We start from the raw sequence: 26,936 nt of genomic DNA on the forward strand, positions 1-26,936 counted from the left end.
CTATTGCTACAGATCACAATGTCATCAGCAAACATCATAGTCCACAGAGACTCCTGTCTAATCTTGTCTGTCAACCATTGCAAATAAGAAAGGGCTCAGAGCCGATCCCTGGTGTAATCCCACCTCCAACTTGAATGCATCCGTCACTCCTACCGCAGACCTAACCACTGTTACACTTCCCTCGTACATATCCTGTACAACTCTTGCGTACTTCTCTGCCACTCCAGACTTCTTCATACAATACCACAGCTCTTCTCGAGGCACCCTGTCATATGCAGGTCCACAAAGACGCAATGCAAATCATTCTGGCCTTCTCTAAACTTCTCCATCAACATCCTCAGAACAAACATTGCATCTGTAGTGCTCTTTCTTGGCATGAAACCATACTGCTGTTCACTAATCATCACCTCACTTCTTAACCTAGCTTCCACTACTCTTTTCCATAACTTCATGCTGTGGCTCATCAATTTTATTCCCCTGTAGTTACTGCAGTCCTGCACATCCCCCTTATTCTTAAATATCGGCACCAGTACACTACTTCTCCACTACTAAGGCATCCTCTCACTTTCCAAGATTCCATTAAACAATCTGGTTAAAAACTCCACTGCCATGTCTCCTAAACACCTCCATGCTTCCATAGTTATGTCATCTGGACCAACGGCCTATCCATTTTTCATCCTCTTCATAGCTGTCCTTACTTCCTCCTTGCTAATCCGTTGCACTTCTTGATTCACTATCTCCACATCATCCAACCTCTTCTCTCTCTCTTTCTCTTCATTCTTCAGCCTCTCAAAGTACTCCTTCCATCTGCTCAACACACTCTCCTCACTTGTGAGTATGTTTCCATCTTTATCCTTTATCACCCTAACCTGCTGCACATCTTTCCCAGTTGTCTAGCCAATCGGTACAGGTCCTTTTCTCCCTCCTTAGTGTCCAACCTCTCATACAACCGATCATATGCCTATTCTTTATCCTTCGCCACCTCTCTCGTCACCTTGCGCTTTATCTCCTTGTACTCTTGTCTACTTTCTGCATCTCTCTGACTATCCCACTTCTTCTTTGCCATCCTCTTCCTCTGTATACTCTCCAGTATTTCCTCATTCCACCACCAGGTTTCCTTTTCCTCCTTCCTCTTTCCAGATGTCACGCCAAGCACCCTTCTTGCTGTCACCCTTACTACATCTGCTGTAGTTTCCCGGCTGTCTGGTAACTCTTCACTGCCACCCTGTGCCTGTCTCACCTCCTCGCTAAACTCAACCTTGCAGTCTTCCTTTTTCAGCTTCTACCATTTGATCCTTGGCTCTGCCCTCACTTCCTCTTCTTGATCTCCAACGTCATCCTACAGACCACCATCCTATGCTGCTTAACTACACTTACCCTGCCACCACTTTGCAGTCTTCAATCTCCTTCAGATTGAATCTTCTGCATAGGATGTAATCTACCTGTGTGCATCTTTCTCCGCTCTCACACGTAACCCTATGTTCCTCCCTGTTCTTAAAATACGTATTCACCGCAGCCATGTCCATCCTTTTGGCAAAATCCACTATCCTCTGACCCTCTTCATTCCTATCCTTTACACCATACCTACCCATCACCTCCTCGTCTCCTGAGTTCCCTTCACCAACATGCCCACTGAAATCCACTACAATCACCACTTTCTGTCCCTTGGGTACACTGTTCATCACTTCATCCAACTCACTCCAAAAATCTTCTTTTTCACCCATTGCACACCCACCTTGCAGTGCATATGCACTAACAACATTCATCATCACACCTCCAATTTCCAGCTTCATAATCATTACTCTGTCTGACACTCTTTTCACCTCCAAAACACTCTTGACATACTGTTCCTTCAGAATAACTCCTACCCCATTTCTCCTCCCATCCACACCATGATATATAGTCCTGAATGATGTAAAATGTCTTTACAATTGTCACCTGTAGGGGGCACAGCAGAGCCCCATACACAAGAGACAACCAGGCCACTCAAATTACAGGTTCAAATAAACATTTTTTTTATTTTACTAAGTACCTTATCACAAGTGTCTTTCGCAGTTCACACACACACACACGCACACACACCCACACACACCCCCCAATCTTTTTCTTTTCCTTCCTTTCTCTTTCTCTTCCTTTCCTCCAAACCTCCCTAGGTAGGTGTCTCCCTTCTCCATCTTTTGACAGTCACCGATGTGAGGTGGAGGGTTCCGTTCAACCCAGACTCTGGGGCACTTCTAATGTGTTAGCTCTTTAATGAATCAAGCAAAATGACACCTTCTATTGGCTAACTAAAAAGATTACAATATGCAAGCTTTCGAGGCAACTCAGGACCCTTCTTCAGGCAAGATGTAATCAAGGGGCCTGAGTTGCCTCGAAAGCTTGCTTATTGTAAGCTTTTTAGTTAGCCAATAGAAGGTGTCATTTTGCTTGACTTTTCACAACATTCATAATGGCTAACATGGTACAACACCCTAGTACTACTCTTTAATGAGGAAATACTTCCAGGGACAGGTGTAACGTTCATCTGACAGGGGAGCCTCCTCCCAAAAGCACACCCTAGCCCCCAAGGGCTACCCACTAGACTTACATCTCCAATGCAGATGGGAGGTAAAGCAGGGGAATACTGCCACAAAGTGTACTGGTGAACACACAGCCCAGGTATGTGGACTCCCCCGATCCTTCTGTAATAACATCCTGACTAGGAACGGGAACTCCAACAATTCCAGCCAGGATGCCCATGTATTGATGTTCTCCGTTCATTATGAGGGCCTCCCAGTTAGATAACAAGTCCTCCATCCCAGCCTGGATGCTAGTCCATCCATTATATCTTTTACAAAATGTTGAAAAATAGAACATTTTTGGTGAGAATGCAACATTCACATTAACAAAGCCCATCAATCCTTTTCATCTAATTTCTCCAAAATAAAATGGAGTCGAGTTTTGTAGGTTCCTAAAGGTTCTGCTGTCTACCATACTACTTTTTAACTAATTCCATGTAAAATTGTCCACTTAAGTGAATTTGCCTATGGAATGCCATATTTCAGAATATGGCTGACATAAAATACAGTATTTTGTAGTCTGAACTTGAAACAACTCTGTGTAGATGTTCAGTATATACAGTCTACACTCACTGGGCAAATTGTTAGGAACACCATACTAATACTAGGTATGGTCTTCTTTTGCACTTGTTACAGCCTCAGGTGTTCATGGCATGGATTCCTCATGATGGTGGACACGTTCTTTAAGATTCTGATCCATGTTGACATAATTGCATCATGCAATTCATGCTTTGAATTTCCCATTCTACCACATCCCAAACATGTTCTGTTTGATTCAGATGCAATAACTGGGAAGGTCATTGAAGAGCACAGAACTCATCCTCATGTTCATTTAACCGCCTTTAGATGACTTTTGCTTTGTGACAATATGCATTATCATGCATTAAGTAGCCATTAAAACATGCATATATTGTGGACATGAAGGGATACACATGGTCAACAACAATACTCAAGTGGGCCATGGCATTCAAGCAATGATTAACTGGTATTAACAGGCACAAAGTGTACCAAAAAAAATTCCCAAATACCATTACACCACCAGCAGCCTAGACTATTGACATAAGCAGAGCAGGCTATGTTTTTCAAGATGTCAGCTGTCCTATTTAGGTGAGCCTGTGCCCACTGCAGGCTCATCTTTCTGTTTTTGGCTGAGAGGAGTGGAACCAGACATGGACTTCTGCAGTTGTAGCCCATCCGCCAAAAGGTTTGATTTGCTGTGCATTCTGAGATGCTTTTCGTCTCACCACACTTGTATGGGGTGGTTATGTGAGTGACTGTAGCCTTTATATCAGCTTGAACCAGTCTGGCCCATCTCCTCTGAACTTTCTAATTAACGAGGTCTTTCTGTCTACAGAATTGCCACTCACTGGATGTTTTTTTTTGTTTTGTTTTTCACACCATTCTGAATAAAATTTAGAGACTTTAGTACGTGAAAATCCCAGGAGATCAGCAGTTGCAGAAATACTCAGACCAACCCATCTGGCACCAACAATTATGTCCTGGTCAAAATCACTGAAGCCACATTTCTTCCCTATCCTGGTATTTGATGTGAACATTAACTGAAGCCGTGTCTGCATGATTTTAGGCATTGCGCTGCTACCACATGATTGACTGAATAGATAATTACAGGGATAAGAAAGTGTAAAGGTGTTCATTGAGTGTACATGTATATGCCTTTGTATTTATTCCATAATAGTCTTCTGTTTATATTTCATCACTGGGTACAATCACACACATTCATACATACACACACACACACACCCACTCAGATATTCTCATAACAGATACATCGAGGATCAAAAATGAACCTAAAGGGAAATCACTAGGATATTGGAGAACTTTCTAAAAGCAGTGATTCAAATGGAAAAGTGGAGGTTTGAAGCAACAAGAGTTAATCACTGTGTCACCGTGCCTCCCTATTATTATTGTTCCTCTAATAACAGAAAACTGTAAGTGCTTAAACAATTAATAAGGCATAAATGGAAATTAATTTGTTAAATGCTGTTCCTAAGAATGAAGTTACTATATGAGTGAAGTATTTGGAAGTTGACAGTTTCTATAGTCAGCAGCCAAAGTTCACGTTATTAATTCTGCCAGTAATTACCCGTCATGTTCAAGAGAATGGTAGGTCGTCAAGGGGTCAATATTTCTTCTTCTTAAAGTTGACATCAGGGCTGTGCACAGATATTGAAGCAGCAGCATCAATTTCATACCAACTGATGTCAGAATGAGAAACACAGGTCATGGCTGACACCCATCAAAGTGAAAACCTGTTTGCCACTCGTTTCATTCAGTTGGATTTAATGACAATTGAATATCATACTTCTGACGTCGTTCTAACAAAGTGCCACAAGATAGGGAAATGTGTTCTTTGTGAAGATACCTGAGGCCACTATTCTCGTTTAACTCACCGTTGTTTAAGAGGACCTGCATTCACCTCTGGATGCCATACTTGTCTGTCTAAAGTATTGCTGCATCTCCTTAACTGGAAAAAGCCTTACACACTTGACCAGAAAAAAGATACAAATCCTACCACATTCTCAAAACATCTGTTGTACCTGCGGTAATTGCAAGTTCATTATTATCGTGAACTGTATCTCAAGTCATTTATGTGCTCATTTAATAATTGTTCTAGCAATATGCTTTGGAGTAAACAGCAAGACAGAGACTGCAGTATATATAATAGAAATTGAATACATGGCTTGCATTTCAAAGTGGGCTTTCAACATGTTTATTATTCTACTTGCATTTTCACGATGTAGTCTGATACATTATGTTTAATATCCTTTTAAGCATCACTAAAGTCAATCCAGTCATACACAACTAAAACCTTGCTAATAAATACTATAGTGAAGTATTAGTGAGAGAGAAGGGAACCCTTGTTTTGATAATGCCATATTGGTCAAAAGCATAAAAAATGTGCTTTTGTTAAAAATAAAGCAGGTATAAATATAGAGAGAACTCCAAACAAAAATAAACTGTACACTAGCCAGGATATGCAGCAGGTGAGAGTTGGGAGATTAGGAGGATGGACTCTAGAGACAGAGTGAAGGGGGAATATGAATGAAAAGAGAGAGAGAGACAGTAAAACAGAGCAGCTTCTTGGTTCTAGATTGTGGCCATATTTCAATTGGAATCTGTTTCTCAGTGTCCCATCCAAGGTCGGTTCCTGCTTTGTGCCCTTTGCAGCCCAGCCATGCCTGTCAATTATATTAGGGGATCTTACTGTGAATGGACAGAAATCCAGGTTTATATAATAGAATTTTTTTTTCTTTAATTTCATTTTAGCTACAAGTAGCTTAGTTGTTAAGAAAAATGAACTCCTGCATCATAGAACCTATGATAAAACATGAAGTGAAATGCTTTCTAGCTTGTTCAGGCACATTGTTTTATTAAAAGTATGCATTTGTAGTCATATCAATAAAATGGCGTTCCATTGTAGAAATGGTTTGCCCGCTTGCTAGTTTTTGTTGGTTTAGACCTCAACATCTCTAAAAAGTATACCTGACTGCTTAATTTATAAAAATATCTGAAATCCCAGATACTGAAATTCTTACGTTATACAGTGTGAGCCTGTGCTTCTCTTGCTTAAGACTCACTCCTTCAGAGCTGCAGCACACTTTGTTTCGAAAGCATTTCTTACATAACTAAACATCTTTTCATTCACATTCTGATGGAAACCTCAGATTGACTTCCATTGCAAGATATGTGCAGTTTAAACATTTACATGCAAAATTGAATCACATTAGACTTAAGACTTTTTTGACATTGATCAACTAGAAAAGACTCTTTAATGTCAAAGTGAAAACAGATCTCTGCAAAGCGATCTAAATTAATTGCAAATATAAAACATATACTTCCTTAAGTATTCACCCTCTTTAAGTCAGTATTGAACAGATGCACCTTTGGCAGCTGTGACAGCCATGGGTCTGTGTGGACAGGTCTTCTCTATCAGCTTTACACATCTGGACTCTGCCATTTTTCTCCATTCTTTACTTACTTTGCCAAACTGCTGAAGCTCTGTCTGGTTGCATGAGAATCGTTAGTGAACAGTACTCTTCAAGTCCAGCCACAGATTCTCAGTTGAGATCTGGACTCTGGTTTGGCCACTTTTTAGGACATTAACATTGTTGTTTTTAAGCCAGATTGTCCCCCAAGGCACAGGTTCCTAATAGACTGTATCAGGTTTTAACTACATGATTCCCCACATTTGTGTGTTTTTGAAAACATTCTGTGTTCAAACATGGCATTTAGTCTGATGGTCAGAAATCTCGATTTTGATATCATCAGACCATAGAGCCCTTCCTCCTACTAACTTCAGAGTCTCCCATGTGCCTTATGGCAAACTGTAGCCAAGTGTACTTTAACAGTGACTTTCTCCTTCCTACATTCCTATAAAGCAGTGGCTGATGATGAACTTGGACAACAGTTATTGACTGTACTAGCTTTCCAATCTGTTTCACTGTAGATTGTAACTCCTTCAGAGTTCTCATAGGTCATTTGGTGGCCTCCTCACTAGTCTTCTTCTTTCACCATTACTGTTCAGTAGTTCAACCTTCTCCTGGAGTGTTTTAAACTTCTTCTGGCGCTTACCTCAGTGCCAGAAGCCTTAGAAGGTGCAGGGCGTTTCGGCAACATCTTGTGCGTTTAAGAATAACAAAATGAATACAATAACAAAAATGGAAAACACAAGGACACTCAGCTGGAGACGCGTCACAGGGTAGCAGTCAATCAGCAGCAAGGAGATATGAATAATGCTCTCGGATTGGCTACTTTCACCGCCCCAAACCGGTTTTCCCTCAGCGGTTGCTTCTGTTTCTCTCTACACCACAGTATTGCCACAAAAAAAGCCATAAAAAATTGCGGAGGATATTTGTGCTTTCCGCTAACCATTAATAGTTAGGTTCTAAGGAAATATCCTCGAACGACTGAGTCCGCAAACCCTGAACCGCATCTTCACGGGGGTCTACTGTAAATATTTGATTGTTTTTTTTATTTATTAATTCACTGCATATTATGGGCCACTTTCTATTATCTATATTTTCTTTGCAATATATTCATTTTTCACTTCTATGTTTTGTAATTTACTACCTTTCCACTGTTGATTGGGGAAATAAAATTGGGAAACTTGTGAACGGAGTACAGGGTTGGCTTGTCCTAGTCTGAGCTTATTCCAGGTTCAGACCTGACAGTGTAGCACTCAGCTGAGGTATTCTGAGTGGGTTGTTACACGCTATCTCAAACAGTTTGCCACGTATGATACATTTTATAATATAACATTCTCAAACCAACTTCATCCATTTAAGGGCTGCAGTGGGCAGGACTGGGTGCAAGGAGACAGGCAGCTGTTCCCACTCACACACATTCAAACTCTCGCTGCCTGGTTGTTTTTTACTAGCTGAAAAAGCTTGATTAAAGTTAAATAGTAAGCTTGTGACTGTGTCACATTATGTGACTTTTCCAGTGATTTTCAGCGGAGAATTCTTTTGTGTTATTGTAGCAAATTAAAGGCAGTTGTGTAGCTTGACACACCCAGCATCTCAACCTAAACAAAATCATAAGGTTTAGGGGTGAGATCTGTGTGTGAACAAGAACTGACAACCAATGAGCACTCATCTGGAAGAAAAATGTAAATAATGCAACTATTGATGATAAGGACCGTAACTGTTTTGGACCTGACAAACAGAAGAGAGAATTTTCTGCCTGATGTCTCATGTTTTATGTACCACGAAGGAATGAAAAAAAAAAGGTAAACAGGGCAAAGATTGTGGCTGATCTTACTGTACCTGTAAAGTCTTCATTTGACTTTGTTAGGCAGCACATTATTGACTGTAAGGATAAAGGGACAAGCTTGCGATAATTTAGAAACATGAAACTGTGCCTAATATGTCATCTCCTTCAATAGTGGGTCTTGTAATCTGACATACTCAAGCAACACGATCAACAACTGAAATTGTGTCTGTAACTACTTCATATTACTTAAATAGCATGCAAATTACATTTTTAAGATTTTAATTTGATTTGGTTTCTCATTACTTAAAAAGATTGTCACAGTGGTTCAATGGTTAATGTTTGCCTCTTGAGATCACATTCCTGTGTTTAAATCAGCTTTATGTGATTTGATATCACAAGGACCCTGAGGTTATCCTGGAAGCATGGTGTGACATTCCTGCACACATTTTCAATTAAAGAAATAATTACAAATAAAGTCAGTAAATGGTAAGTTGTGTGAAAATTTGCCAATATTTGAGATAAAATGTCATTAGATTTCAGCCTGCACTTACTTTGATTTATTTGTATATGCATTAAAAATTATCACTGACATCAAGTCAAGTCTCTTTACTATCATACCATCTTTACACAGTGTTGCTGCATTCAGTGGTATAAACAAAATAACCTTTCCCCAGGACTGCAATGCAAAATATACCTAAACAGAGAAGTGCAAGACAAATGATGAACTATACTATGTGATATGGCACCCTCAGTGGAACGATTCAAGCAGGAAGCACACTGGAGATGGTCATGTGATGAAGGAAGTCCACCTTTCAAATGGGCCATGACTAGTCTCTGAAAGCACTTCACGATAATAGGTGAGAGTGCTATAGGGTAATAATCACTGAGGCAAAATGCCAGAAGACTTCTTCGGCACGGCTATGATGTTGGTGACTTTGAAGAATTTGGGTATGACCACCCACCTCAGGGAAATTTGAAGATATCTGTAAAGATATCACTCAGCTGGTTTGCATATTCATATAGCACTCAGCCACATATGTTTGTCTTTTCCAGCAACTTTGTGTTGGTTTACCTTCAGCAAATTTATTCTCAGGTCAGCTATGGATCAATACAGTACTGTTCCTCTAGAGGATGGATGGACTTCCTTTCAGGTATATCATTCTGGGCATCAAACCATGTGTAGAAGTTATTTAGTACATCTGGAAGGGAGGCATCACCACATGGTGTGGTCTTATAGTCTGTGATGCCCTAGATTCCTTGCCACATGAACCGTGTCTCTCTAGTGTTCTGAAAGTGGCTATGGATTTTCTTGTCCTAATCTCACTTAGCTGCTCTGATACCCCAAGATATGTTTCCCTCACTGTCCAGAAGGGCTACACTGTCACTTGATCTAAAGACAGCATTATGGGCTTTCAGCCTACTTCCAATGTCACCCACAGTCTTTGATTTGCACATTGATTTGAGGGCCCTTGAGAGTGTGATATATATAGAACCCTTAAATTCTAACTTTTAAGTTTTGAATTCTGACAAATTACAGACAAGCTTTCATTAGCTTACATTTGCATTTTATATAAAATCTTGTTTTGACACACTCCCATAAAACACTATCCCAACTTTTTAATGCATAAATTATGCCAGTGTTTTTTCAGTCTTTTTCAATCTCTAAAACTTGAATAGTTTAATACCAATTATTTTATTTTATAATGAGCTTTGTGATATGACTTTGCATATTATAAAAGTAGATTGTTTTAAGATAATCATAATTTTATATAAAATTATAAATTAGCACAAATACAGTTGAATACTCAAAAATAAAAGGAAATACAATAAAAATATAGACTTTATATATACTTCAACTATCAGTGGTTTTAATGTGGTGGCTAATTGGTGTTTAAATATATAAGGACAAGCATTAGAATTTGAACAACTTTGACAAGGGCCAAACCTAGATGATTATTTCAGATTATCTCCAAAACGGCAGGTCTTGTGGTGTATTCATAGTATGCAGTAGTTAGTACCTACCAACAGCGGTACAAGGAAGGACAACCAATGAACTGGCAACATCACTATGGAAACACAAAGCCCACTGATGTGAGTGGGGAGTGAACGCTAGTCTGCCTGCTCCAATCCTACAGAAGAGGAAATGTAGCACAAATTGCTGAAAAAACGTAATGCTGGTCATGAACACACAGTGCATCTCAGCTTGCTGCTCATGGGGCTGAGTAGTGGGAGAATGGTTAGAAAGCCTGCTGAAAGTGCCTAAAAGGGGCACCTAAAGCATCACACCAGACAATGGAGAAATGGAAAAAGATGGCCTTGTCTGATTAATGTCGTCTCCAGGGGCCTCATGTATAAGAAATGTTGCGTACGAACGTTTCCACGCTCAAATTGCGATGTATAATACCTAAACTTGACGTAAAGCCACGCACATTTCCACGGTACCTCATACCATGGCGTAGACAATTTCTCCACTCGGTTTTGCAGACTGGCGGCACCCAGCGTCAAAGCAGTGCTACTGTTCCTGTGTGGTCACCCTTTCTTTCTTAGACCCACGTTCCTGAGGCGGCTTTATAAATACACTGAAATTAACTGCATATTGTTTATTAGTGTAATGCATCTGATTGTAATTAACCTGTAGCAATATAATGGTCCAGGGAATAGCCATAGTATTCCAAATACCATAACTGCTTTAGCGTTGTTACGCTCACTGCATCTTCTTCCTCTTTCAGCTGCTCCCATTAAGGGTTGCCACTGCGGATCATCTTTTTCCATATTACTCTCACTGCACCACTCGGAGTATTTATATCACTGTATCTGAGTGGGGAATCACAGCAGCAGCTGATTGGAAAGAGAATTATCGGTATACAGTTTCAAGTACACACTACCTCAACCACGGCAAAAAGCGTCAAAGCCTTTCCTGTACGGACCTCGTGTTTCAGAAACAGTTTCATCCCATGAACTATAAACGCACTCAATCAGTCCATCAACTGCTCCTTGTAGAACTGTTTGTACTTATAACTACAATCACCTTACTGTAAACTTGCACTACAGTTATAATATTGCACAACCTGCGCCACTTTATAAAGCGCGTATGATGACAATATCATTTTTAAGATGAAATGCAGCAAAATATGTTGCTTATAGTATACAGATAAAACTTTAAGCTTCATTTAAATAATCTGTATTTTAAACATGTGAGGACACGGTGCCGCAGCGCTAGCTAGTTCACAGATAGTTCCTGCCTTGCGCTGTGTTATTGCTGGTGCTGACGCGACACTGGAAAGATAGACGGATAGAATAATTAAACATGTACTACGAAGATATTTCAATGTTCCTTAAAAGTTTTGAAGAATCGGCGTTCTAAGCATACAGATGGCTTAACGTCTATTACAGAGCTGATTGTGTGGCAATTGGGTATTTGGAGAAAGAAAAGTAAGGACAGAAATTGGAGGTTAGTATGTTTGAAAGAGACAGTACTTCTGTAATAAATTATTTCATCGAAGATCACACATGGCGCAGCAAGCCTCTTGCGTAAGATATGAACAATCACTGCGCCACCGTGTTCCCATGTTTAATAACATGGTTTCATTCCTATCATCATGAAAATGATATCACGTATACATCTCAGTATTTTAATTATAAAGAGAGCTGTAATATCACGAATGTAATGGATTCTGTGTCCTGTCGGAGAAAGAGAAAGAACGGAAGCATGTAGTGATTCACACACATAGAGCACATAGAAGATCAAATACAGAACAAAGCATTTAATGTGCTACTTGAGAAACTAGTAAAATAAACGATTTTAAGATGAAGTTTATGATGTTCTACTTTAATGGCAAAATAAACTACGTGATTAAAGTGGAAATTTCGAGATTAAAGTTGACATTTCGTGCTTTTTTCCCACTGTGTGCCTATTTTTTTTGTCTGTACCCTAATAAGCTTTCATATGACACTCAAACGGTGGGCTACGACTTGCCTTTTCACTGCGTCTTTGATATGTGATTTCTTTTTTATTTCGGGCACTGTGCGACTTTGTGAACTTGATCTTTCGAGTTTCTCCGACACTCTGTCACTCGATCAACTTTCTTTTGTTGATTATACCACTGTTTAAACCAACAAATAGTACATTTTTCCTTTGCCTCCACTTGGTACTCGCTAAAATTCTTATATTTTCCCCTGTGCTTTTCCCATTATCTTTTCACAGAAGGCTATTTATATTGATTTGCATATTCAAAGAGGCGTAATTCTGGGAGGAGTTGGGGCGGGACAGAAGGCGTGTGCACGTGCGTTACTTTTCACGCTGATCGGGATTTATGTAGTGGAAGAATGTGAAAGTTTGCACAGATTCCTGCATCTGGATTTTTCTGTGCGTATGCACAATCCCTCTTTTGTGCTTACGCCATGTTATAGTGTGAGTTCTACGCACGGCGTTATACATGAGGTCCCAGGTCTTAATGATTGACTAACTTTTTAATTTCTCTTTTTATCTTATCTAATGGTAGTTATGTCTCCCCTACTCTCACCTTTTCTCCTTTCATCTACCCTGGCTTAGTTCCATTCTTCTCCTTCTATGTATGTTACCTGCTTTTTCCTTTTCAGTTGCACACCTTATGAAGGCTATGAATGATGAAATGTTATGTATTTAAACTTCTTTCCTTTTCAGTGTGGAAGTATTCTTTAACCTTTTTATTCCTTTGCACACAGATGTAGCCCTTCACTAGCTCCATTTTTAAACGTGTATTATTCCTATCATCACCCAGTCTCAACAAACAAACACACTTTCTAACTATAATTACAGATGCTGTCCCCTTTGGTAGAAATAACTTCTTGGTGGTGTTTCTTGTTGTGATGTTAGTTTCCTACATCAGCCTATAACATTTTTGACCAATTCGTTTTTGTGGGGTTTTTTTTTGGAATTGCTATAATTGTGTAATGCTTGGTGGTTTTCTTAAATATACTACCCACTACAATTACCCTCACATCAGTAATATTAAATTAAGATCTGGTCTTTGACTTGACCATTCCACAACCCTGCATTTCTTCTTTTTGAGTTTCTCGTCTGTAAATTTGTTTGAGGGTTGTTAATACTTTGTATTCTAATAAGGTTCAGGTTAGGATAAGGGTTCAATGTCAGCTTTTTGACAGATGGCTTTGTATTCTCCTCAAGTATTCTGGTGTAAATGTGGAATTTAGGGTTGACTCAATGATGGCCTTACAATTTGTTTGGAGTTCTTCTGGCCAAAACAGAGTTTTTGTTTTTTGCCAGACATGACGTCTGCCATTATGGCCAAACACCTCTACCTTTGTCACATTCATCCAGAGCACATTGTTCTAATAGTCATGTTCATTACTTAGGTATTTGGCAGATGTCACTCAATATTATTTTTGAGAGCAGAGCCTTTGTCCTTCTTGACCACACATGTAATACAAAGTTGCACAGTATCTTTTGGATGGATGACTCATACACTTGGACTTGCCTTCAAATCCCTTGATGTAGACTTCCCACGGGATTTTTCTGTCAGTTCTAAGGAAAATTTGAAAGGATCGCCTGGCCAGGACAAATTACTAGTGGTTCTGTATTTGTAGATGATCTTTCAAACAGAGGAGGAAGTTGCTTGAGTTCCCAGAGGCATCAACAATCTTTCATCCAGGTACTTAGGAGAGCTATTTTAAGCTTGACATGATGTACCCACTCACCTCAATCACTCAGACCAAATCGCATCACATTCCATTGCATGCGTCTGTTTATATAGAGACAGTTAGTCTCTAAGGATTTTCTAGTCACTTGAATCTGTTTTGGTGAACCTTACTCTAATTTTAGGCATTAGATACAATGATAAAAGTAGAGGCATACTAATGTTTTCTGCATATGTAAATGTATTTCTTTTGATTTATAATTTGATAGTATAAAAAAGTATAAAATGTGATTTTTATTTTCAAATTTTATTTTAAAATAATTCACCTTAATCTTTTAGTATTGTTGAAATGGTGATCAGATATTCTTTTGTCCAAAAATGTCTATCCATCCATTTTCCAACCCGCTGAATCCAAACACAGGGTCACGGGGGTCTGCTGGAGCCAATCCCAGCCAACACAGGGTACAAGGCAGGAACCAATCCTGGGCAGGGAGCCAACCCACCGCAGTGTCCAAAAATGTAAAAAAGACAAACCTATTCATAGGGTGTATTTCATTTTTTGTGCCACTAGATCTACCCATATGCATCTCATCCCTCTCTGTAGGTTCCCTCTTTCCATCCTATCATTTCATACTGCATTCAAGGCCATCCTTAATCATGCTTACAAAGGGGACCCTCATATGTCCCATTGCCAGCATTCAGCTTCAAGAAAATACAAGCCAGCTGATTGGTTATTCAAAAGAGAAAAAAAAGGTAGGCTTTTAAAATCTTTTAGACATCCCTGTTCAAACTAAATTATTTTTTATAAAATGTAATGAAGTTGCTTAATATGTGTCTGAAACTGGAGAACTGATGGAGTTGTAAGAACAATTCAGGTCTGTTAGATTTGTCAGAATATATCACTGTCTCTGTACAGGCTCGTTATATGTAATTGATGCTCAACAATCATGTAGGACAGATTTACAAATACTGACAGTTTTGCCCCTGAAACTGTCAATCTGTAAGCCAATGAAATTTAAATTAAAAGCATGCAGGCATCTGTTGTTTAGAAGTTTGGGAGTTTTTAAGCTTGTAAGCCACTGATGATGTTCTAACACACTCTGATGTTCTAAGATGCAAGCTTTTCAAATCAGTTCTCCAAAAGTAAACATGTAGGAATGTGCAAGATGGTGGAACTGATTAGTAAAGTTGTACTTAAGAGGACTTAAGCCATTCGAAATGATCATTTGTTAACACTGAAAAAATGCCGGTCTGTCTACAATCAGTAAGTGTCAGTATTTGAATTAGACATGAGAGCAGACCATTGAGAGCTGACAGAATTTGTGTGTGATCTTTTAAGCATATAAGCGTACAATTCAAGATTAGACATTCATGTTATATGATGTGAGCATTTAAGTTCTGACATGATCATGACTGACGATGCAACAATACAGGCTTGCGATATCTGACATGATCAGACTCTAGCTGAAGAAACTGCTGGCTATAAATAATCATTGGCAAAGGAAATGAGGCAGTCAGTTCATCTGACTTTAGCTACCACAAACGAGTGAGGGGGGTGAAGACAAATGGAAAAGAAGATGTCTGAGGTCCTTTCCATCAATGCCCCTGTCCCTGTGGCTGGAACAAGAACCTTGCACTCTCTTCTCTATCCTTCCCTTTAGTTATGACCTTAGATTCCAAATAAAAAGATGAAAGTCAACATGATTTATGGTATGGGAACGGAAGCAGATTCAAAGTTAAGATGTAACCAAAGCACTCAGTTTGATCCATGCATTGTTTTCTTTTGATTTGTAAGGGAGGAATAATGTCACCGCTGCAGCTATATCATGATGCCACCTGTTGCCCTGTTAATTATTAGGAGAAGATACTCATAAATCATAACACACTGCAATTAATCAAGCTGTCAACATCAGTGTCAGAGGTCATGAGTAGAAAGTTAAAGGTCACTTTCAGGGCGTAAAAGATCACGGTTTTGTGGCATCTCTCATTGTCAAGTCATGTCAGGAGAGGAGCCATTGGAACAAAAGGAAAATCAAAGTCCAAGGGGACAGAATACATAACAAAACTGGGCCAAGAGAGGCTGCCTTGGGCCCAAAAGACAAAAGGGCTGAAAGAGAGAGCTGTCATAAAGCATCAAAGCCTTTGCCAGCATGCTTCATTATTGCACAATGCCACACTTTTCTGAGGCTCGTCTCTCTTACCGCATGCCATATCTGTTGCCTTATTACTTGTTTCTCTTTTTCTGCTCATTAATGAATGTCTTTGAAAAGAAATAATGATGATAATAATAATTATAATATCAATAATAGTTTGTTTTGTTTATAAAGTATCTCTTCACAAATTGCTTACCACCAATCAGCTCTGCTTTTAAGGGCATATAATGTAGTAAGATTTGTACAATTAAACTGTGTGCCACTAAAATTTCAAAATGATTTATGATTTGTATATTAATAGTATGTGTTTATTAGTGTTTATGAATATGCATGAATGTATTCATACATATACATTTACTTGTGTATTTATGTATTTATATACCTCTGCGTAGGTATGTATGTATTTTATATTTGTATATATATGAAAATGTGTGTGTGTGTGTTTTTATGAATGTACTTCTAAATCAATATATGTTTATTTGTTTGCTACAGAATGCATTAGTGTATGTATGTATATACTGCATATGTATGCATATAAGCACGTGTACTTATTAATTGATTTATGCTTAATCTCTACAAAGTATTCAGAAAGACAGCAAATAAAACTGTGTACTCATAAAAGGCTTCTTGTTCTCAGAGACTTGACAGAGTGCATTAGTAAAAATGTTGAAGCTGATGGGAAAAATCTGTAAATGGCATTCGGGTCACTCCTCTTGTCCTTTTTTGACAAGTCCCATAGAGTCTTTCACATCGGATGCCAAGGTCACCGGCCTTCAGTTCTTAGATCTGATTTAAACCAGGCTGCTGGAACCACCGAGCACTTTGCTATTAACACACCACTGGGTTTTGTAAGGCTTTCAGATCTGGCGTTGTGCACAGGCAAATGGTTGAGCAAGACACAGAACATCTGTATGCATTCTGGGATATCAAGCAGTACTTTAAAATAAACATGTATACAGTATACAAGGTCATGAAAAAACACTTTTTTTTGCATTTTAGTTTCATGTCATTTTGTATTATTTTCTAAATATATTATAAAATATCCAAAATTCCCACCTTTGTCCAAACCTATTTTATAAATGGTTATGGTCTGAAAGCAAATATTTAAAATACCAGTAATGGCGCACTGCACGATAATGATCATTCACAGTTTTCAAACTCTTTCTCTTGTACGTTTAGCATTTGTTTCCTCAGAGGTTGACGTGCTTGCTGCTTCCTGAGCAGCTCTTCTTTCCTCTGCCCTAGTGGCCCGCTTCTTCTCGTCTTTTGTCGGCATCTTTTCATGTTAAAAGTGATTAAGTCAGTATTTGTGATGCAATTACTTAGTATGTTTTCTTTAATTTTTAACTTAAGTCTTCAATCTGCCTCAAGAATAATTTAAGATATGAAGATATGAAGAGGTAGATTAAGTGATGGTGAAGGTGGTAGGGATGAGAACTGCGCCTGTATGCATGAGTCACACAGCCGCCCTGCTGGCCGCTGCTGACAGTTTATTCTACAATAAAATAAAAATAAAAAGAGGAATAACCTTGGAGGTCAATCATCATCCCGAAAGCAGATAGTAGACATCATGTAGTATATGTGTACCAAATTTCAGGTCAATAGGTCAAACGGTTTGCGAGCTACAGGTGTGATCATGCAGTTTTGGTTTTGCGTCCTCCCGTTTCAACCCCATTTCTTGATGGAACTTTTAAAAGGGGTAAAAGTCTACATTTGAAGTTGTATCAACAGTAATATGCGTACAAACTTGCATGAACTTTGACTCCCACCAATCCTTCTTATTAAGATCCATGTAAGTTTTGAAACATAATGTAGCCTGGATTTTAAGGCTGTTCAGCTTTCTTATACATGCAAAATTTCATTAAGATCGAATCAGCCGTTTCGGAATAATGTGCAGTTTTTGGGTTGCCTTCTTATTACACAATTTTTTTAAACATGATGTCGCCTGTTTTGTAAGTTTAACCAATAGCAACCTGTGTGTAAAATTATGTGAAGATCATTTTAGTTGTTTTTGTGCAATGGGATGTAAGTGCCCATGAGGACAAACGGGCATCCCAGCCAGGACTCTAGAGGATTTCTTAAATGGCTGGGAAGCCATAGTGGATCGATGACCAGATTGCGGACACTACCTGGCTGGGACTCCTTATAATTCGCATCCTGGCTGGGATGCTCAAAAAAAGGATGGACTCGTGAGAGCTGGAAGCCGAGAACAATTAATGACACATATTAATAGGTGCAGTGTTCCTCACAAGCAGTCCCAGTTTGGACACTCACAGGGCTGCATGAGAATTGAAGTCCAAAAGCGCAGCCCTGTAGGGTTCCTTGAGTGACGATAGAGGGTAATGCCAGGGGAAGACCTCTCTGGTTTCCATATAACCCAGAAGTTCTTCCAACAAGCCATGATGTTCCACTGGAAGTACTCAGTGTCCAACTTAAAAGGAGCCGGCGCCCATACCTCAGTGAGTCAGAGTCAGGAGGCAGCAGGCGACACTCAAATGGTAGAGAGAAGGAGACAAGAGAAGGTGTTGGTTTTACAATTGTTTGACTGTGATCAGTGTATTAATTGAGGTGTGTGGATTAAAAATACATTTTTTTGAATCCAGAGTTCTGTTGGGTTTTGTGTATCTGGGGTTTGGGGGCTTGGTGGCACCCCCTACTGTTCACAGGGTGAACAAATAAGCAAAGATATAGACAGGATGTGATCAGAGGGTTGAAATGGGGTCCTTAGTGTACACAACTGATAAATAACATTTAACAAATTCAAAAAACTCAAGACAGGAAGAGGGTATTATAGTTTTATTATTAAACATTTAATTAATGCATAGTGTGCTGAATGCAGAAGTGGGCTTTGTGCAATTAATATTGACAGTAACATTTACATTGAGAGTAAATGATTCAATAAAAGGTATTAGGTAAGAAAGAAATTGGAAAAAATAAGAACTAGGGTAGTAACTTTGTCTCCGATTCGTGACAACATCATTGTTAATTCATTTATGAAATAACTTTGTCTGCACCTCCCATAACCTCATGGAAAAGTAATGTCTTCTATGGACTGGAGAGTTGTCCATTGGGCATGATTGATTTTGGACTCTTGTCTTTTTTAGCCCATATTTGTTTAGACCCTTAAAGCAGACAGTGCCCACCAGAACCACACTGTCATTCACCTTCCTTCCAACAAAGTATCAGCTTTTTATTTCTGAATTTGTCTCATGGCTAAGAATGAACATTTGACATCAGCAATGTGGCACATTGGTGAAATCTACAGGAAATAAATTTGACAATTTGATGTGATGTGTCAGTGCTTGAGATTGTCTGGGCATGTTGAAATCTGCTTTGTCCACAACATCTCATTCCTGATATAACAGCTCATTTCATTTGTGTCACATTTGTGAAAGTTACACTTCTGCACCACTACCTCATGTTTTCAGAAACTGATAATAAACGCTCACCACAAAATATTTGATGTTTAGCCCATTTGTGTCAGTATCCAAAATTTTATAGCAAATAGTAATGAAAACATTTGGTTCCATACTTAGTGGGTCGGTATCTAATAATATCATTGTAACAAACATTATTCATTCATTCATCCTTTTCCTAAACTATTTATTCAGAGTTATTGGGAGCTGGTGCTTGTCCTGGCAGCAATTGTCAAATTTCAGGAACCATCCTTGAGTAAGAGGCCACTCCATTGCTGGGCAAACAAATACTCTCATATTATGCCAATGCAAAGGGCATCAAGTTGCTTTGTGGTTTCTGTTACTTCATGAATTTTGGATTTTATTTGCGCAAGGTCAGCACTGCCCTTTTCTGGATTAGTGATTTGCCTTAACCTGCTAAAGTAAGCCCTGGTCACAGGACACTTAGGCCTAGCAACAACAACACAAACTAACTATAAAGAAGTGCTGTGTACTTTAATGTACACACACAGGGTCTAGAAATCTTGTACATGTTATTCCATGAAACTGGTTGGTGGTTCCTTTGATGATCCACTCCAAATTCTATAGGAAAGCAACCTTTATTATGAAGAGTTTCTTCTGTACAAAAAATCAGGTACATTGTTCACATGTGCTAACAAAGATAATAACAGACTTAATTAATCAGTTGGAGGATTTTGAAGTACTTGGAGAAATTAGATGTGGACACATGGGGAATATATGTGCTCCATATGATCAAATGAGCAAGGAGGCAGTAGTGTGCACCACTGCTTCACCATGCTGATCAAAACTATAACTCGTTTAACAAAAGAGATTTAATTATAATACAATATATGTATTTAATACGATCGACAACTAGAATTTTTTTTTAATTTGAATATTCCTTACCTTATGTACTAATGATAAGAAGAACACCACAGAAAAAGTTGAATGCAGTATATGAGAGGTGTGGAGCAATCATGAAATTACTTCATATTAAAGAAATTATGTTTCTCAAGAAAAAAGTGAATCAATTTATTATTTTCTTATTAACTGCTTATTCCAATTCAGAGCTACAGGGTGATGGAAACAATTCTGGAAGCATTAGATATTCATGCAGACAGTTTTGTAATCTCGCTTAAGCATTTATTTGGATCTTGAACTAAGAATAAATACAGACCTCCTACTTCTTGAATGTACTGTCTTAATTTTTTGTCAATATCTTCTAATACATAAATGATTATTATTGTTTCTTTTTGTACTGTAATTTAGATTACACTGTAAAGCACCCTGAAGGCAGTATATAAAATAATAATAATAATCCCTATATGATTGCTTGAATTAGAATTTTCTCTGACGAGTCTTGTGTCAGACAGGCATTAGTTCAGGTTACATTAATAAGATTAGAAAGCTTTATTTGTTGCCTTTCGCTGTCATTTACGGCAATTTGGTGATATTATTGCTTATTATTTGGCTAATGCTTTTATTCCAGTCAACGTACAATTTTTTTTTCAGAAAAACAATTGGTTTTATTTCTTTTACTTTTCCATTTGGAGCACAGGCAGGTGAAGTGACTTGCTGATGGTCACACAGTGTCAGTAGTGTGATTTTAACCCGTAACCTCAGGGTTTTAAGTCCTGTGAGGAGTTTAAAGGTGCTACCCAGGGCTGTCCCTTTTTAGTTCATAGCCTCTAGCAATTGCCATACTTAACTCAAACGTAATCTCTCCATTACCTTATACAGTGCCCACCACTGAACCTCACTGTATTGTGGACAACATTTTACTCCTTCTTGGAAACACTCCCTCTGACCCTCCACAGTTTCTTAGCTTATTTAGTTACTGTAAATCCCTGTCTGGTTATTAAATTAACTGGACTAAATCTTAAGTTTTTTCTATTGGATCTTTCTTCTCACTGTCTGACTGTCCCACGTTCAAACTTTATCAATAATCTACATATTGACATTTCTTTCTCCTTACATGACATTGTTACATTAAGTTCTAGTACATTTTTAAGATTGCTAAAGATTGTCTTCTTCGTCCCCCATGCCCTCATACTTCCTTTCTAATTTAGCTGTTATTAAATTGAGCATTTCCCCTTAGTTTAATTTCAACAGGGATATGCTTCCATTTCCTCCTTGTATAATACATTGGCAGGATGTTAGATCTCTGTGCTGTGAAATGGCAAAATACCCATGACTAAACAGTCTGTCCTGATTCATGATAGGCTGGTGGTGGGGCGACCTTAAATGATCAGGACCTGCTGCTCAGGGCATTTACTTTGATATCTACTTGGTGTTTCTTGGAACCCACTAAAAGCCCTCTACTGTGGTTTGCAACCAAAGCTAAACTCCTCTGTCCCTTATCCATTCCACTTCTTCCCTTTACCTCCTTAATATTACAACAGCATTCTATTAAATTAGGCTTGCTAATTTTCTTTGCCCGCATTGTTCTCAAGAAAGTAGAGAAATACATTGCTTCCTCTCCAAGTGTTCACTTGTACACACTAATATTTAATAACCGTATTCTTTATATATTGTAGGAGGCAATCAGGTTTCCATCCTGGGCTTAATGTAACACAACATCACAGATCTTGGTGTTGTTTTTGATGGCTCAGAGCTCTGAATATTACAGCTGCTAAGATCCATATTTTTTTATTCCACCATGTCTGTTTTTTCCCCTACCTCTGACACCGGTCTTTTGTCAGGTCTTGTGATATCTCTGGCTTGTCGTCTTTTTCATCCCCCTTCTTTATCATTCTTTGTCCTCTTAAATTTTCTTCTCTAACACAGAGCTGCCTCTAAGCCCTTACCTAGTTAATCAGTCTGAGACCCAGTTTTGAGGTGCACTACTTCTCCAAGTCATCAACACCCTCAGTTTAAATTAGCACAATGCTTGTATTTGGCCCACTGCATGTTTCCAATGATCCCTCTGCTTTCTTTGTTCTTTCAAAGTCCTAGTCAATTTTTTACATGCCTACTAAGAATGTAGGACAGTATCAGCCATATGGCGAGTTCTGTCACAGATACTTTCATCTGCCCTGTCCTGTGGAATCTTTTTGACGCTTCAAGTCTTTTTTTTCTTCTCTCTCTTACCCTTTTCTTTTTTGCTACAAAGGTAGCCTTAGCCTTCTGTTGAAAATCACAGATTCTCTATCCCTCAATTTTTGGAAATCTTCATTCTTTAACTTTATGGCACAGTAATGCTTTAGTTAACAAGTCCTTTGAGAACATACAGTAGCTCCATAATAATGAAGCTACCATAACGCATGCTACAGTGTACGCACAAATTCATGCATCTGTCCACTAAAGAGCCTGCTGTGGCAGTCATTGTACAATCTCCTTACACAGAACAGTTGCTCTCTGTTGTTAATATCATGTATACTTTAGAACACAATGTTATTATATATTGTCACACTCGCGCGCTCAGGGGGCAGCTAAAGGGCCCAAATGAACATGAAAGTATGAACGACAGGGAAACAGGACAGAGTACTAATGCTTTTTCTTCTCAGCAACAGAAAAACAGAAGAACAACAGCCGCAAAATATCTCGATTCCACACAACTTCAATACTTCCGGATCTCCACAGTCTCTCTATTTCTGTCTTTCACTATCCAAGACATTAATTCCTCTCCGTAGCGATTTCATCAGTTCTGGTCCCACGCAATTTATTTCACATCGGCCATCCACCAAAGAAGACGTCATTTCCACCTTTTCATTTCCTGTCAACTCAGTTCTGTTTATTATTTGTCCTACTTCCTCTTTATCTATATAAATTGCCTCTGAAATCACAATGTCTCTGTCGAATGTCTTACTGTGTCATTTACAACCCAAAGGCAGGAGTCCTTTCTCCTTTGTTAAAGTCCATTGGCCTGGATGGGTGGACACTGTTCATGCTCCTTAAGTATTCTGGTCTGTATCGACTCACAGAGTTGGGGAAAGTGAGCTCTAAGTGAGATGTGGATGAGGAGTTATGAGTGTGCAGGCAGTGAATGAGACAGATGCATGGATCCGCAAAAGACCAAGTGGCAGCTGTGTCTGAGGATGTAGATGGCAGTTTTAGCTGCAGAATAAGTAGTTCTTTTAAAAGCCAACATTGTCTAAATTTCAATATGTATCCAATATTCCTCCTATAGTTCATTACTCCAATAACAAAGCTTCTTATAATCATCTAAAACCCTGGAACATATTAGCATAGGGGCGGCACGGTGGCGCAGTGGGTAGCGCTGTTGCCTCGCAGTTGGGAGACCTGGGGACCTGGGTTCGCTTCTCGGGTCCTCCCTGCGTGGAGTTTGCATGTTCTCCCCGTGTCTGCGTGGGTTTCCTCTGGGCACTCCGGTTTCCTCCCACAGTCCAAAGACATGCAGGTTAGGTGGATTGGCGATTCTAAATTGGCCCTAGTGTGTGCTTGGTGTGTGGGTGTGTTTGTGTGTGTCCTGCGGTGGGTTGGCACCCTGCCCGGGATTGGTTCCTGCCTTGTGCCCTGTGTTGGCTGGGATTGGCTCCAGCAGACCCCCGTGACCCTGTGTTCGGATTCAGCGGGTTGGAAAATGGATGGATGGATATTAACATAGTTACTAAGGTACTTAGATTATCTGATTTAAGAATTTACACTGAGGTCATTTGTGGTATTTCACATTGGCGCACTTGTGTGTGACTTGTTTGAGATTGCATGGAAAGGGAGCCATGACTGGCCTGGAAATTATTCCATTATCAACAGGTGCAAGGAAAGAAACCAAACCTACATGGGGTTTCTCCCCCACCATTTAGAATCATCAATTAAACAACCACCCAAGTATCTTTTGGATATGAGAGGAAAACCAGAGCAACTACAGCAAAACTCCCCAAACTGAGTGTGGCAGCACCGTGGGGTTTTGCAAGGATGCTCATGAAAGTAATGTTGTAATTAATTTGAAGTTTCAATTTCAGCCTTCAATACAGAACTAACAAATCCACAGTAGGGATTTTAAATTAGCCAAATATTAAGGTCTGAATGTTCGTATTATAAAAAATATATACAGTTAGATCCATAAATATTTGGACAGAGACAACTTTTTTCTAATTTTGGTTCTGTACATTACCACAATGAATTTTAAATGAAACAACTCAGATGCAGTTGCAGTGCAGACTTTCAGCTTTAATTCAGTGGGGTGAACAAAACGATTGCATACAAATGTGAGGCAGCTAAAGCATTTTTTTAACACAATCATCCCTTCATTTCAGGGGCTCAAAAGTAATTGGACAATTGACTCAAAGGCTATTTCATGGGCAGGTGTGGGCAAGTCTGTCGTTATGTCATTATCAATTAAGCAGATAAAAGGCCTGGAGATGATTTGAGGTGTGGTGCTTGCATGAGGAAGATTTTGCTGTGAACAGACAACATGCGGTCAAAGGAGCTCTCCATGCAGGTGAAAGAAGCCATCCTTAAACTGTAAAAACAGAAAAAACCCATCCGAGAAATTGCTACAATATTACGAGTGGCAAAATCTACAGTTTGGTACATCCTGAGAAAGAAAGCAAGCACTGGTGAACTCAGCAACGCAAAAAGACCTGGACGTCCACTGGACAACAGTGGTGGATGATCGCAGAATCATTTCCATGGTGAAGAGAAACCCCTTCACAACAGCCAACCAAGTGAACAACACTCTCCAGGGGGTAGGCATATCGATATCCAAGTCTACCATAAAGAGAAGACTGCATGAAAGTAAATACAGAAGGTGCACTGCAAGGTGCAAGCCACTCATAACCCTCAAGAATAGAAAGGCTAGATTGGACTTTGCTAAAGAACATCTAAAAAAGCCAGCACAGTTCTGGAAAAACATTCTTTGGACAGATGAAACCAGAATCAACCTCTACCAGAATGATGGCAAGAAAAAAGTATGGAGAAGGCGTGGAACAGCTCATTATCCAAAGCATACCACATCATCTGTAAAACACGGTGGAGGCAGTGTGATGGCTTGGGCGTGCATGACTGCCAGTGGCACTGGGACACTAGTGTTTATTGATGATGTTACACAGGACAGAAGCAGCCGAATGAATTCTGAGGTGTTCAGAGACATACTGTCTGCTCAAATCCAGCTAAATGCAGTCAAACTGATTGGGCGGCGTTTCATGATACAAATGGACAATGACCCAAAACATATAGCCAAAGTAACGCAGGAGTTTATTAAAGCAAATAAGTGGAAAATTATTGAATGGCCAAGTCAGTCACCTGATCTTAACCCAATTGAGCATGCATTTCACTTGTTGAAGACTAAACTTTGGACAGAAAGTCCCACAAACAAACAGCATCTGAAAGCCGCTGCAATAAAAGTTATTAAAAGTTATTGTCTGTCTGTTGTGAGGGATGGCCGGCCGAATATTCCGGTCCACACCTCCAGGCCGCTAGATGGAGTCCTCCCAGCAGCATGGAAAGGCCCCAAATTCCAGCAGGGCATTATGGACGGTGTAGTTTTTATAAACAACCCTGCTGGATACCATGGGGACCACCAGGAGCCGTTGTAGGGAGGCTTACAGAGTGCTACGTGCCCTATAACCCGGAAGTGTGTCATGATCACATGACCAGAAGAAACAACGTGCTTCCGGGTTGAAGAAAAGGACTTTTAATCTGATAAGGAATCATGGACTGTAGGATTGGAACCACTTCCGGGTCGAGGAATATAAAAGGACCATGGGAAAGCCCAGACGTTGAGCTGAGCTGGGTGGAAGGGTGGCAACGCGTCTGGGAGTGTGGAGGATTGTATTAATTGATTATTGGTAATTTATGAGTATTGTGGAGTGGAGGGTGCTTTGTGCACATTATTATTATAATAAATTCAATATTTGGACTTTTATCTGGTGTCTGACGTCTGGTCTGAGGGTTCAAGGGGTCACGGAGACCTTAAACTGTCACACTGTTTACCTGCATTGTTATCAGCATTGTTATCACTCTTTAATTTAATATTGTTCTTTATCAGTATGCTGCTGCTGGAATATGTGAATTTCCCCTTGGGATTAATAAAGTATCTATCTATCTATCTATAGGCCTGCAAGAGCATTAAAAAGGAGGAAACCTAGTATTTGGTGATGTCCATGAGTTCAAGACTTCAGGCTGTCATTGCCAGCAAAGGGTTTTCAACCAAGTATTAGAAATGAACATTTTATTTCCAGTTATTTCATTTGTCCAATTACTTTTGAGCCCTTGAAATGAAGGGATTGTGTTAAAAAAATGCTTTAGTTGCCTCACATTTTTATGCAACCGTTTTGTTCACCCCACTGAATTAAAGCTGAAAGTCTGCACTTCAACTGCATCTGAGTTGTTTCATTTAAAATTCATTGTGGTAATGTACAGAACCAAAATTAGAAAAAAGTTGTCTCTGTCCAAATATTTATGGACCTACAGTAACTGTAATCGAGCATAGCCTAAATATTCTTGGTGCTGCATATATGTTTGTACCATATTTGTATT

Source organism: Erpetoichthys calabaricus, chromosome 17 (assembly GCF_900747795.2).
Source record: "Erpetoichthys calabaricus chromosome 17, fErpCal1.3, whole genome shotgun sequence".
Lineage (NCBI taxonomy): Eukaryota > Metazoa > Chordata > Cladistia > Polypteriformes > Polypteridae > Erpetoichthys > Erpetoichthys calabaricus.